Consider the following 15,022-nt stretch of genomic DNA (forward strand, 5'->3'; position numbering starts at 1 on the left):
TCCATCTCCATATCTGAAAGACACTTAGTCCTCATTTCAGCAACTTGATGGTGATTCCCCTTCTAAATACATGACAAAACCTATGAAGTACTGGACTCATTGAATCTGTAGCTGCTAACAGGGTCCAGGGAGTTTTCAATCAATGGCAGGAAAAGAAATGATCCTGAACATAAAACTGCCAAGAATTCCTATGGATGGAGTTATCGTGGACCGACCACTGGTGAGACGTGCCATGGGGGCTCGCGTTGGACAGACTGGAATGGGATAGGTAGAGCCAGTCATCCCATGTTTTACCTCGAGCTGCAGAAGCAGAGAATATCATCTAAAAGCCTACCTTCATGGTATCTCAGTGCTCAGGGCTCTTCCTTCTCAGGGATCTTGTGTTCTGTAGGGATAATTCACGTGCTGGCTGGGGCAGTAGGTTCCCAGTATCATCTTGTGAAATGGATTAAATGATGTCTTCCTTTTGAAAAGATAAAGACTATTTGGAAAAGTTATTAACAGTGAACGCGTGACGTTATCCTCTCTGATCTATAAAGTAGAGTTGACCGTTGAACCACCAACATGGAGGGTTACGGCTGCCGACCCCGACCCCACGCGCTGTGAGCGTCCATGGATAACTTCACACTCAGGGCCCTGTATCTGCGCTTCCACCTCCGGGGACTCAGCAACCGACCACAGATCCTGCAGTGCCATAGTGCACACCTATGGAAAATATCCACCTATGAGTCACACGCACACGCACACACACACACACCCACACACACACCCACACCCCCACACACCCACACACATCACCCCCACCGCCCCCCCACAGACACACACTTCACAGTGCTGTTGGGCAACGGCCCTAGCACAACCTGAGAGCCTTCGTGGTATTCGGACTCCATTACCTTTGGTGTGTGTGTGTGTGTGTGTGTGTGTGTGTGTGTGTGTGTGTTCGTGTGTTCTTTTACCTTTAGTTTTGAGGACAGAGGTAGGGCCGAAAAGAGGTGAGCAAAGCCTTCCCCTGGAACCTGAGGAGGTGTTTAAGGGTTCTGGTTGGCAGATCACCAGTGTGCTGAGTGCCAGGTCCTGGGGACAGAGCTTCTCGAAAGAAAGAATGTGCTTCTTTGTGTCTTGGTGACCTGCCGACCGACCGACCGACCGACCGACCCTGGTGGGATGTGGAGCCCATCCGTGGGAAGGGCCCTTCTCGCCTGGGTCTCGGGAGGATCCTGGGTGCAGAAAGCTCCGCCCTCTACCTTGTATTTTGCCCGTGGAGTGGAGTTGGACGGTGTTTCTAAAGACTCACGCCGGGATACCAGGTTCTGCCGATTCCGGGACCGAAATAGGTCCTGCTCCATCCCCTCTCTCCCTCTCCCCTCTACTGCCTTCGTTCAGGCTCGCACCTCACCGGTCTCTGTCCTGGCTGGGCCTCTGACGACCCTGCCGGCCTCTACCCTGGCCCCTGCTCCCTTGGTTTCCGTGCCGCGTAGAGAGCCATGGTCCTCAAAAGGCAACTGGTCACCTTCTCCCTTTTGTGGAGTCAGTCCTGGCATGGCTCCTCCTGGCCTGGACGTTAACATCACGTGCAACGACTGACAGACTGTGTCCTTCCTCCCGGCCTGATCTTCTACAGGCTCCCCGCCGAAAAGGGGGGGTAAAAGTCCGCGTGTCTTCCCAAAGTTGAAGATTGGACACGCCTGCCTGGCCGATCGATTCCTAGCTCCGCCACTTGGGAAACCTACTGGATCTTCTGTCGAGACCGCAGAGACATCTTCCTTCGCGGTGCGGTCGTCGGCAGCGGTTCTCTAAGCCGGCCCCGACCGTGTCGGAAAGATGTGTCCCTCCGCCTGTCGAGGACCCGACGAGAGTCAGATACCTTAAGCTCGGTGACTTCCCTGCTGTCTCCCTTTCTGTGGCACAAGCCCATATCCCTGGGTGAGCCCTGTCTTCGCGTGGGCGTGACTTGGCACCACGGTCCGGAGGTCGTGGTGGAAGATCGTGTGCCCACGAAGAAGAGATCCTTGCTCCCGGGGGGGGGGGGGGGGGGGGCGGGGGACGTGGACTCTGGGCATCTAGCGTCCATCTTCTCCACGTTCTTCTGAACCCTGCTCTCCCTCTTTCCGCCCCACAGCTCGCCTGATGGTTCGTGGGGAGATGACATCCCAGCCGGCGAGAGCCAAATGATCTTCCCAACGCACGAGAAAAGGAGAGGCGCGGGCCCGGATCCGTCTTAATTTTCTATGCCTAAGAATTTCTAAGAGTTCTCATCCTCCTTTGGCATCGCCCGCGCCCCCCACCCACCCACCCCCCCCTCACCCACCCCCACTCACACCCCCCCCCCCCCACACACACACACACACTCCGCACCCCCGCCAGAGTATAGTTGCTTTTTCAGATTGCCTCTCTTTGCTCAGATCCAACAGAAGAGATGTTAGGTTCGGACGCTTCTCTGGGTCTTTCTTTGTTTTCTTAGGAGGGCTCCCCGTGTCGCATGAAACTCAGAAGAAATACATGCGTAAGCTTCTCTCCTTGTGAGTCTGTTATAACACGTGGAAGATCATTTAAAGATCCGGAGGAGGCAAACTAGGATTCACGCACCCAAAGTGGAGCCGGGTGGCCGGTGGGAACGGGGTTCCAGGTGCCTTCCTGTTTGGGGGAGGGGGAGATCTCCCCCTCTACCCCTCTTGAGTTCCTGTGGCTGGACTCATTCTAAAATGGGCCCGATGGGCTTCCCTGGTGGCAAAGTGGTCGAGAGTCCGCCTGCCGATGCAGGGGACACAGGTTTGTGCCCCGGTCCGGGAGGATCCCACGTGCCGTGGAGCAGCTAGGCCCGTGAGCCGTGGCCGCTGAGCCTGCGTGTCCGGAGCCTGTGCTCCGCGACGGGAGAGGCCACAAGAGTGAGAGGCCCGTGTAATGCAAAAAAATAAAAATAAAAATAAAGTAACATGGGCCCAAGGCGCGGAGAGACGAAGGTGTGTGGGGGGAGCGGGGTGACCTTTCCTTTCATTCGAGGGCTGAGAAGTGGCTGAAGCGGGCGGCGTCTCTCCTGCTCAGACCGAGGAACGAACGGTACATGGGTGAGACAGACAGGGAACCGGACCGAGAGACTTAGGTTTTGGGGTGTGCCGTGAGCGAACGAGCGAGCGAAGGAAGAAGCTAAACAGAGCTCGGGTTTGCGGTGGTCCGCAGTGTTTGTCTCCGAAGGTTTCTCGGGCCCGAATGCCCTAATTTGCCGATCGCGGCGGCGGCCTCCTACCTCCGGAGGCAGGGAGTGCACCTTTCAGCCGAGAGATGGATGTCTCGCTTTCAGGGAGACACAGAGGAGAATCCCAGTGTCCCTCGGACAAACGTGGCTGCTTCTGGAGTCCCCCTTCGCTCAAAATCGTCAATGTGCCACGGAGGCCCGTTTTGGGGTGGCCGATCCTGGGCCCAACACCCTTCTCACGGAGAACAGGAATGGTCAGAATGGACGGTATCAAAGTCCAGGGCGCCACCAGCCTGTTTCAAAGACCTATCTGCCAGCAGCAGCTGTTAGCTGTAACCTCGTACTTTCCGAGTCCCCTCCACATACCCCCCCCCCGCCCCACCGCCGCCGCCGCCCCCGCCGCCACTTTGCCATCTTGGCCAATCCCAACGGATCCTCGCTTCACGAGCACCCTTACTGCTTGCCAGCTTCAGGGTGAACAGATCAGGTCGGCCGGCGGGGTGGTGGTGGTGGTGGTGGTGGTGGTGGTGGTGGTGGATCACGGTGGATGAATAGGAGGAGCGGAGAGGACGTGTAAGGCAGGGAATCTCTCCAAAGGTGGGCTCTTGGTGGGACGGAAACAAACGTTTTCTGTTTTCTTTTCTTTTCTTTTCTTTTTTTTTTTTTTTTTTTTTTTTTTGTGGTACGCGGGCCTCTCACTGTCGTGGCCTCTCCCGTTGCGGAGCACAGGCTCCGGATGCGCAGGCTCAGTGGCCGTGGCTCATGGGCCTAGCCGCTCCGCGACATGTGGGGTCTTCCCGGACCGGGGCACGAACCCGTGGCCCCTGCATTGGCAGGCGGATTCTCAACCACTGCACCACCGGGGAAGCCCGGAAACAAACGTTTTGAATAGGGCACTGCCTGAGATTGGGTGAATCGGAGGGACCTCTACGGGGCCCCCCCCACCCCCTCCCCACCATGAAAGGGCCCCACACAAGCCTGCCCTTTTTACCCCAGTTGAAAACCCTCTCTAAAACCAGAAGGCCAAAAGAAGAATGACCGTGAGAGATCTGACCGGCCATCGCTTGGGACAACAGTGAGGCCAGTGAACCCAGTGAAAAGTGGACAGAGGGGCCTAGGTCCCTTGGCTCGACCCCTTCGCTGAGAAGCCAAAGCCTTTTACACGGGGATGAGCTTTTGCACACTTAGGTTTCTTCGGCCGGTGCAACGTTCACGAAACACGCCAAAGGAAGATGATCGAACGATGGACGTGTTTGTTGTCTGCCTGAGCCCACACGATACGAAATAGAAACTGGGGGAGGGTGTGTGTGCTGATGTTCGGGGTCTGGTGGGAGAAATCCTGGAGGGTTTTTGCCCTTAGGGTGCCTTGGTCTGGGGTTGACTTGTGTGCACTGAGAAAGAGGGCCGTTATTGAAGGCGCTGTGCAGATTTTGGACACCCTGATCCATGGAACCCTGAAGTTTGGGAACCTAGAAATCTTTTGGTCTGCATTTGAGTTGGAAATCATCTCCTCGACAGAAAGAAGTACATAGAAGGAGGAGGAGGAGGAGGAAGAGGGGGAGGGGGAGGGGGAGGGGGAGGGGAAATGGAATTGCATGAGCAGATCAGCCCTGGGGGCCTGAGTCTCAGACACACACAGACACACACACAGACACACAGACACAGACACAGACACAGACACACACACACACACACACACACACACACACACACACACACACACACGAGGCTCGCGGGAGTAAAAGAAGATGAACTTTTCCTCTGTGGACACCCACCCACGACTATACCTAGTTGTCCCAAGACGAGAAGCTCAGCTGTACATTGAACCCTTATCTGTTCCTGTGCTTTCTTGCCGAACATTCTCATGCGCTTCTTTCCCCTCGTGGAAGCACTTGGTATTCCCCACAGGTAGCCACCGTGGAACCAGCTGCTGATGATCCAAGAATTTGGAGGATTTCTGGAAATGATCAGTGATCCCGAGACAAACTCTCCCTTTCGTGATCCAAGCAACTCGGGGGGTGGGGGGGGTGGGGCTGCCTCTCACCCCCACCCCACCCACCGCCTTCTCCCTTGTGTACAAGCTATCTCTTTTAATTAAAAAAAAAAAAAAAAAAAAAAAAAAAAAAAAAAAAAAAAAAAAGTTTTGCCGTGCTAGCCTTAGAAGCCTTGTGGAAACGACCTTCATTTTTCTGGTACTGCTGTGCCAGAATCTGGAAAGGGCCTGGTAACAGGTACTGTATGTCTGTAGCTCCCTTCTAGAGCTGGCCTGTTTCTGCGTAGGGATCCGAGTGCCGCAATGAACTTGTGAGAGAGCTCTCTTGAATGGCTTAGAAGGGAGCACTCCGGAATTCAGTCCACTAGAAAGGGAAGGGACCCAAAGGTTTTAGGCAAGTTCAGGTGGTGATCTAGGCTGAACCCTTCAGCCGAGAATAGCCAAGGTCAAGGTATGGGTTTTATGAAACTAGGCATGTCTTTAGCGTGATCAGCGTTCGAGGTCATCCTTTCCTTCTATCTACGTCGACCCCAAATCCAGTAAGTTCACGGGAGTGAACCAGATTCGTCGGCAAGAAAAAGAACTTGGGGATGATGGCTGACATCATCGTCTGAAGTCTCAGGAAGTGTTCACGGGCCATCTCGTCGTCATGGGATCTCGAACAAGTGATGTCGATAGCTCTAGGTGCAGGAACTCCTTAAGAAGCGTTATGTTTTGTGGTATGTCTACTTAAAAACAGTCTCGCCCAGACCTTTTGGGTCACTTTAGAAACTTCAGAGTTGGCATAAGTGGAATGATGGGGAATTCGTGGAATGTCTGGATCCTTTCCAAAGATAACCTATGGAAACGTTCGTTCATGGCTCGACAAGTCTCAGTGGACCTACTTCTGTCTCCTTATTACAGAAAGACTAAAGATGTTTCGATGTATGAGTCCACACCTCTGGCATCACTCTGGGGAAAAGAAAACATTTTTAAAAAGTGACACTGTGTGAAAATGTATGCTGGTGAAATGGAATCATCCCTTTGCCAGTCCAGAATCACTGGTGTCACAGACGCCGTTCACCCTGGCTTCCTAGTTCCTGTTCATGACCGATTCAGGTTTCTGAGGGTTCCGAATTCTGATTGTCCTTTTCTTGTTTTCTTCTCCATTCGTGTCTCAAAGAACTTTACGTTCCAAAAATATTTTTTAACCTACCAAATCATAGATTGTCCGTTTGTCACAAAAACTTTTAGGTTGAGAGATCTTTTCTTTCTTCCTTCCTTCCTTTCTTCCTTCCTTCCTTCCTTCCTTCCTTCCTTCCTTCCTTCCTTCCTTCCTTCCTTCCTTCCTTCGTCCCTCCCTCCCTCCCTCCCTCTCCTCTCCTCTCCTCTTGTCTCCTCTCCTCTCCTCTCCTTCCTCTCTCTCTCTCTCTCTCTCTCTCTCTCTTCTTTCTTTCTTTCTTTCTTTCTTTCTTTCTTTCTTTCTTTCTTTCTTTCTTTCTTTCTTTCTTTCTTTCTTTCTTTCTTTCTTTCTTTCTTTCTTTCTTTTTCTTTCTTTCTTTCTATCCCCCAAGTCTGTGCGTTGTGTTTCTTTCACTTTGTTCTGTTCCTAGGTACTAGGGATTTCTTTTAAATTCCATTAGCTTAAATAAGGGGCTTTGCATTTTTTGGCGAAAGCACCAGAAATGTATTTTCTCATTGAGTGTCGGAATGTTGTTTGCCGTGGATGAGGCAGGCTCTCCTTCTGCCAGATGACTGACGATTGGATGGAGGACAAGAGTACACGTGAGTAGGATCACGAACACTTACTGACGTTTCAGAGGACCTTAAATGAAAAACAGAGAAGCCTAGCCTCCCCCCTCCCCGCCCTGTAAAATTCGTCTGAAGTGGAGAGAAGACCTTGTTAAAAAATCATTTTGCTTTTCGTTCGATCCACATGGTGCGTGGATTTCCTAGCAGAAACTTAAGCGAGGTGTGTGTTCATCATTCAGCAGAATTCTAATTCTCTAGTTCTAAGGAAAACTACTCCAACGCTTGAGGAAGTCACCTTCCCGTGCAATCCTTAGGGAAAGCTCCCACCAAATTTAAGGATAGGAAATTTGGTTTGTAAACAAACGAGAGTCTTCATTTGGCGACCTTTGGTAGAAGTGGGGTGGGGGGGTTGTCTCACTTTCCATGGTTCCACTGTGCACACATTTCAATGACTAGGTGAAATCGCACCAAGAGCCTAACTACGTGTTTCAAATGTCAGTTTCCGCGATGGATGAACGGTAGCTGCGTCAAGTTCAAAGTCTGCTGCTTCCCGTTCGGTCTGCAGTGACTCCACCGATAACAAACGTGCGTGCCCCGTGTCCGGGGACCGATCCTCTTTCAGAGCCTGTCGGTGATTGCCTGGCGTGTATGTGTCTGTTTCCCAGGTCACACGCAGTGTGTCGTTGTGTTGCCCCCCGCCCCGGTCTGGTCTCCCCCGTCCATGGAAAATAAAAAGAAAGAATTGCCCGGGAACGACGAAAGTGCGGCTAAGAAACCCAAAATGATGACGCTGGGAGTCATCACTTGGATGGGGTTAGGAGACACCTGGGCATGCCTAGGACAACGCTGCCACCGTGTGAGAGACCAGCGCAAGGAGAGCTGAAGAAAACAAAGAAAAAAAAGGAGGAGGAGGAAGGGGAGGAGGAGGAGGAGGAGGAGGAGGAGGAGGAGGAGGAGGAGGAGGAGGAGGAAGAGGGTGGGGGGCGGGCGGGGGTGCGGGTGGGGGGAGGACAGGCTGAAGATGTCTCCAGGCGATGACGTTGGTGAAACCGTTCCCATTCAGAAAAGCACTTCCAGAGAAGAGAGTTCAGGACCCAGAGGGCACAAAGGGTTATCGTGTTGGAGGCTGATCTTCAGTTAGGGGAATAACAAGCAAACACACAAAACCTAGGACTGCTTATCCAGATGTAGAAAAGATACCACGCCAAGAAGGCAGGCAGGAGAGCAATGTTGAAGATTGCTGTTCCTAGGACCTTCCAAAATGAATCGGAGGCTTTCATGGCATGCTTTCTGTGACGGTCCACCACTCAATAAATCGTACTTTGGCTCTCTTTTTATTTCTCTACCTTTTAAATGGTGAGCGAGTAAGAGAGTTTTAAAATGTTTTGATAGGATTTTTTTTTTTTTTTTTTTTTTTTTTTTTTTTTTTTTGTGGTACGCGGGCCTCTCACTGTTGTGGCCTCTCCCATTGCGGAGCACAGGCTCCGGACGCGCAGGCCCAGCGGCCATGGCTCACGGGCCCAGCCGCTCCGCGGCATGTGGGATCTTCCCGGACCAGGGCACGAACCCGTGTCCCCTGCATCGGCAGGCGGACTCTCAACCACTGCGCCACCAGGGAAGCCCCCTGATAGGATTTTTGAATGTCGTGGGAGAACGGTATTTTCCCCCCGTGGATGAACAAGATTGCTTTTTCGAGCTTCACCTTTCACGGTCATTTTAGGGTCCTGAACTGCCCTGCCAAGTGAGCCCTGTGTGTCGCTGTGTCCCTTCAGAAGGGTTGGTGCTTGATGACATCATGATATCGAAATCTTGATGGTTGACTTACAGGACCACTGTTGGGAGTTTGTTTGTCGTCTTAATCTTCCTTACCTACTGCACTCACGTGACTGTCCACTCTTTGTCTCACTTCTCTCTCCGCACCCCCACCCCCCACCCCCCACCCCCCACCCGGTCCTTCTCTCATAGATATAGACGTACGGGCACAGAGAGCGCTAACAGTGCGTCCGTACCTATCTCTCCATCGTTACAGGTGTTGGTACAGATAGACATGTACATGTCGTCTTTACCCCCTCCGTGGGCACTTAGTGGAGTTGCTGGGTCGCATGGTAGTTTTCTGTGCAGTGTTTTGAGGGACTTCCTTTCTGTTTTCCATACTGCTGTCTTTTGTCGGAGAGCCGTTCTCTCACCCGCCGGGTGACATCTCTGAGTCCTCCCTCCGGCGTGCCACGGTGGTGGTGGTCTCTCTCAGCTTGAAAAATACGTGTTGGATCGGGAGGAAGGAGGCACTTTTTCTGCTTGTACGAACTTGCTGTCGCAACTCCAGATCCTGTGCCTGTCCGAATATCTTCGTCCAGAGAGATGCGTGTGTGCGCTTTTTTCGTTGCCCCGTTGAATTCTTTCACTAAAAGAGGTTTTCTGTTTTATTTCTGTTTGTTTTGTTGTTGTGTTTTGTTTGTTTGGTTTTTACTAAGAAAGTTGTGTTCTTTCTTTCTTTCTTTTTTCTTTTTTTCTTTTTTTCTCTTCTTCTTTTTTTTCTCTAATGAAAATGTTCTGTTCTGGCCTCCTGCCCACTTTTCTCACTGGGTCGCTTGTTTTCTGGAGGCTGAATTGTGTGAGGTCTTGGTCTGTTTTGGATAGGCTCCCCTGACGGGATGTGCTTGGGCTTGTCCTAGGCCTTTATACGTCCACGTCCACGTATACGTATGCCACAAGCGTACGTAATGTGTGTACGTATGCGATACGTGCACGCTTTTCTCTTTGTTTTAAAGGCCAGAGAAGTTCTACAGCTTGACTTCTTGGTTGGTATGGTTTGGTGTGGTCCTGGTGGGACTACGGTTCGCTGTCAGTACTCACCGCACTCCACACACACACGCACGCACGCACACGCACACACACGCTCACACACACTCGCACTCAGAGTGTTGCCTTGTGTCGACGTACCGGAACTCAGTTTCTTTAGTGGATGGCTATTGACTCCACCCTCGCCCCCTCCCCACCAGCCGCCCGCATTCCCCCAACCCCCGCCTCACCCGCCCCCACCCCCCCCACCCCCGCCCGGCCCGTGATGGATCGTGGTCAGTCCGTTATGAAATCCATGTTCTCGTGACCGCAAGTGCATTTTCCCCACCCTCGCAGCACCCATGTGTTGTCTTTGGACGAATTCCTGCGTTGTTCCCTGAGCGCTTGCCTGGTTTCGGTTTGCCAGTCCCCGACTTCCGTCCCTCTCTCTCTCCCTCCCTCCCTCCCTCCGTCCGTCCCTCCGTCCTTACATCCGTCCCTCCGTCCCTCCGTCCCTCCATCCGTCCCTCCCTCCTTCCCTCCCTCCCTCCCTCCCTCCCTCCCTCCCTCCCTCCCTCCCTCCCTCCCTCCCCCCCGTCCGGGCAGCCGGGGATCTTGCTCGTGCCCCTCTGGGCAACCCGTGCCGGGCGCCCCGGGCCCCGCCGGCGTCTCCGCGGGATTTCCCCCCCGCCCAGGAATCGCGTTGGGGAGCGCGTCTCCTCCGAGACAGCCTCCCGGCGACATCTCCCCGGCTTCCCCCGCCCCCCACCCCCCCACCCCCGTCTGCTGCCCGGGTCGCACCGTGTCGTGTCGTGCCGACCGGGGAGCTAGCTCCGAGATGGACGACACGGGGCCGCCGCGCCAGACGCCCGCCGCCTCGTCCCGGGCTGAGCTCGGGCGTTTGGGCGGCCCGGCGCTGCCGCCGCGTCCTCGGTGGCCGGCCGGCGACAGGGATCCGGCCCGGGGACGTTGGAGCCGGTTGTCGGGAGCCACCTGGCGGCCGCTTTTATATTGTCCCTTGTCTCTGGAGCTTCGGCGACCTTCGTGAGGGCTGTGAGTCGGCCGCCGGGCCCGAGGCAGAGTTCCGGCAGCCAGGCGACGCTGGTGGCCACTGTCCCGGTGGCGCCCAGGCGTGGGCGCCTCCTGCTGTCGCTTGAGATTGGGCGTGCAGGTCTATGAGGGTGTGACCGTCGCCGCGCTCTCGAGCCGCTCTGGGGGACCGCCTGGCCCGGTCGACCAGCATCCGTCCGCTCCCCTCCGGCCGCGGGGACCGACCCGGCCACCCGACACGACCTGGGCCGGGCCGCCGCGGTGGGAAGGGAGAGGGTCTTCCGCGCCCTCCGGAGCGCCTGCGGATGGGCGGTCGGTCGGGCTTTCTCCTGGCTCACCCTTTGGAGCGTTCATTCCCCGACCCCCCCCACCCTCCCTTCCTCTCTTCCGCGGTCCCCACAGCGCCCCGCTCCGGAAGGTGGGGGACCGGCCCGGGCCCGTGCGTTTAGGTTAGGCCGGTGGCGGGCGCGACGGGCTCGGTGGCGGGCGCGCGTGGGGCCCCTCCCGGTGGTCGGATTCTTTCTCACCGATGTTTGGCCGAGTCGGACTCGGGAGGTGGGGACCGGCCTGGGCCGCGAGGGGTGACCCGGAGAGACCGGCCCGGGCCCGGGCCCGGGTGCGGTCCCTCCCTCGTGGGCTCTGGTCGCCTGGGAGGCGCCTCCCGGGGCAAAATGTTTCCAAGTGCCCCTGGGTCCGTGGACGTGGACGGACCGGGCCTTGCTCGCGCGGGTGGCCGGGGAGGGCGCACCCGGCCCTTCAGCGTGCCCACGGGGGGTCCTGGTCGGCGGACTTTGAGTTTTTTCTCACCCTCCCTCCCCCGCCCCCTCTCCTCCACCCGCCGCGAGTCCCGGCCGGGGTGGGGGTGGGGACCGGCCCGCCCGAGCCGTCCTGGGTGGCCCGGATAGGGCGGCCCGGGCCCGGGCGCGGTCCCCCGTGGGGCCCGCTCGTCGGAGACGGCCGAGTGAGATATTTCTTTTCCTTTCACCAAGTCTTGGCCCGGAGACTCGGAGGGACCGGTACCTGCCCGTGCGGGTGAACCGGGGAGGGCGACCCGGCTCGCGGCCCTCTCCCACGTTTGCCCGCCCCGCTTGGCCCGCCCCCCCCCTCCCCCCCACCCCCCCCCCCCACTCCCCCCAAGCTCCTCGGGTCGACCAGATGGCCCCGAGAGCTCCGGGGCTGGTGTGGATGGGGAAGTGTTGGGGACAGGCGGCCGGACCGAGGTCCCGGGGACCCCCCCTGCGACGCGTGCGTGGGCCCCGCTGCCGGGCGCCGTGATTTTTTTCGCCCGAAATGGGCCTTTTTTGCCACCAGATAGGTGCTGACACGGTCTTCTCTGGCGTCTGTCGCTGAGGACTTTGGGAGTCTGGACGCGCGCAGGGTCCTGGGCTTTGGATCGCCGTCTGGTGGCCGAGCCGACCCTCGCCACTTGAGCCGCCCGCCTGGGCCTGCGCGCCGGCTCTCGTGTGTGCGTCCGGCTGACCCGACCCGCGGTGCCGCCTCCGGTCTCTGGCTCACCCGAGGGCGGCGGGGCGTTGGGTCTTCTACCCCGTGTGACTCCCCTCCCCGCCGCAGGCACCCGGTGGTGGCTGAGACGACGACCCCACCCCGCAGGCTCCGTGCCACGTGTCAGGCGTTCTCCTCACTCGCGGGGTCGTCGGCCACTTTTGCCTGAGAGGAGAAAAAAAAAAAAAAAAGAAAGAGGGGGTTTGGGGTGCCGCCGGTGAGGCCGAAGCAGGCTCCTCTGGTGATGGTCCTCGCTGTGCGTGCCCCTCCCCTTCGGGGCCTGGTGGTCCCTGGCTCTCTGGCATGACTGATCGATGTGGTGATGTCGCGCTCTCCTGGGCCGGGCCTTAAGGTCGCGCCAGACGAGGGACGGACGTTCTTGGCGAACGGGACCGCTCTTCTCGTTCTGTCCGCGGGCCTCCCCGCCTCTCTCCTCACGCTCTCCCGGCCTGTCGAGGGGTGTGGGGAAGGGCAGGGGTGGTGGTCCCCGGCCCTGACCTTCGGCCTCCCGCCCCCTGCCTCACGGCGTGGGTGGCGGGGCCGTGGTCCTCGGACGCAGCAGACGCTCTCGCTTCGCCTCCTCGGCGTGTTGCCCCCGTGGGCGGTCCTCCCCGCGTTGGTGGGGGGGTGCCGTCCCGCCGCTGCGCCGCGCGCCCCTGCCGGTGCGTGAGCGTGCCTCGTTCGATCCTCTGTGGTGCCCCTGGAGCGCTCCAGGTCGTCCCTCAGGTGCCCGAGGCCGAGCGGTGGTGTCGTTCCCTTCTCCCAGCGTGCTCCTCGGGGTCCCCGCCGCCGCGGTGGTGCGTCCCGTGAGTGGCTCTCTTGGGGGGGTCGAGACGGTAAGGGAGGCGTGCCTCTGTTTTCCCTCCCTCGGTTGGGGGAAACAGGGGCCGCCTCGTCGCGGTCGTCCTCCCACGGTGTTGCTGTGGCACGGGGGGACTGACTCGGGCCAGGCGAGCGTCCGCGTGTGCCCACCCTCCCCCCCCACGTGTGTGTGTGTTTGTGGCGGTCGGGGGGGAGGGGGTCGCACGCGGGCGTGGGTGGCGAGCGCGTTGGGCCGGGGCCTGTGAGAGAAGGGGGTCTTTCCGCCCCTCTCGGGCGTGCTCCCTCCTCTCGGGGCCCCCGATGGACGGGCCTGGGGGCGGCGGAGGTTGTGCCCCCGGCTGTGGCCGCGAATGCTCCTCTGGGCCTCGTGCTTACCCATACCGCAGACCCCTCTCCCAAACCCCGCCCAGTCGTGGACTTTGGCGGCTCGTGGAGCGCCTCCGTGGGCGGGCCCGAAGGGGAGACGATGGGTTGGGGGGACGACGCCCCCTCGGTGAGGAAACCTTCTCTAGCGATCCGAGAGGGAGCCTTGGGGTACCGGACCCCCCAGCCGCTGCCCCTCCCGCGCGTGCAGTGGCCACGGTGTTGGCGACTGCCAGAGCACGTGGGCGGAGCCCCTCGCCTTCGCGGCGGGAGGGTTCTCTGCGCCGGCCCCGCGGTGGGGCCGGGCGCCGCTCTTTGCCTACCGCGGCCCGCGCCTCCCCCCTCTGAGTCGGGGGAGGGTCCCGCCAAGGCCGGGCGTCCGGCGCGGGGCCGCGCGTGCGCGTGCGCGTGCGTGTGCGTGCGCGTGCGGTGACACACCCCCCTCTCGGTGGCGAGGCCGAGGGGGGCGGGCGGGGACGCCCGGGCGTCCCGACGACTCCCTAGTCCCGCAGCCGCGAGGAGCCCGTCGCGCCTGCCCTCGCCGCGAGTCGGCAGCCGGTGGCGGTGTTGCGGGCACGGTGCGGGCCGCCTCGCTCGGGGGCGTTCACCCGGGGCGCGGGCCCCGGGGGTCGGACTCGGACGACGGCGGATCTGGCGAGGACGGAGGGGTTTGAGCTCGGTTGGACGGACGGGGTCCCTCCGCGGTACGCGGGGGGACCGTCGCACGCGGGGCCTGGCGGCGGGGCCGGGTCGTGGGAGGCCCCGGGGTGGCTGGGGCCGGCCGGCGTCTCAGGCGTCGTGGGACCGCCCTCGTGTGTGTGGCGGTGGGACCCCGCGCTTGTTTTCCTGGTGGCCCGGTCGTGCCTCGGCACTTTCCCTCCCTGGGCGGGCGCCCCGCGCCCCTGCCCCGCGGCCCTCGCCGTGTGCGCGTGCCGCCCCCTCCCCGTCGCCGTCGACGCCGCCGCCGCCCCCTCCCCCGGCCCACCCCACCCCACCCCACCCGGCCGCACCGCGTCCCCCTTCCACCGTCTGGGACCGAGCCGTCCTCGCCCACGTGAGGGTGTCGCCCCCCCCCGCCACGGCCGCCTCGGCCGGCGGGCGGCGTCCCCGGGTGGAGAGCTCACGGTTCCCGAGGCGGAGAAGTCGGGCGCGGCAGCGGAGGGGTGTGTGTGTGTGTGGTGGGGGGCCCGCGAGGTGGGGCGGACCGGTGCGCGCGCGCGGGAAGAGTGTTGTCGCGGGCAGGCCGCGGCTCGTGGGTGTTTGGCGGGGGGAGGTCGCGAGCCCCGCGAGGGGGGACCCGTGGGGGGGCCGAGGAAAGGCCAGTCGGCGTCCTGGGTGCCGCGGGACCGCCCCTGCGCTGGAGGCCTCTGGCGGTGAGACCCCGTGTCGTGCCCCGGTGGCCGACTCGCGTCCGGGCCCTTAGGAACGGGCACCCCCGCGGCGGCGTGCGGCCGCGCCCCCTCCCGCCCACGGCTTCTGTGACGTCGTCGTCGCGTCTCCGCGACGGCGGGCGAGCCAGCCGCGCCCCGTCGGCCCTCTCTCCCTTCCGTCGCTCTGCCTCGTCCGTCGCGTCTGCCGACCCCCGGGCC

The sequence above is a fragment of the Kogia breviceps genome, unplaced genomic scaffold (assembly GCF_026419965.1).
Source record: "Kogia breviceps isolate mKogBre1 unplaced genomic scaffold, mKogBre1 haplotype 1 scaffold_372, whole genome shotgun sequence".
NCBI classification, from domain to species: domain Eukaryota; kingdom Metazoa; phylum Chordata; class Mammalia; order Artiodactyla; family Physeteridae; genus Kogia; species Kogia breviceps.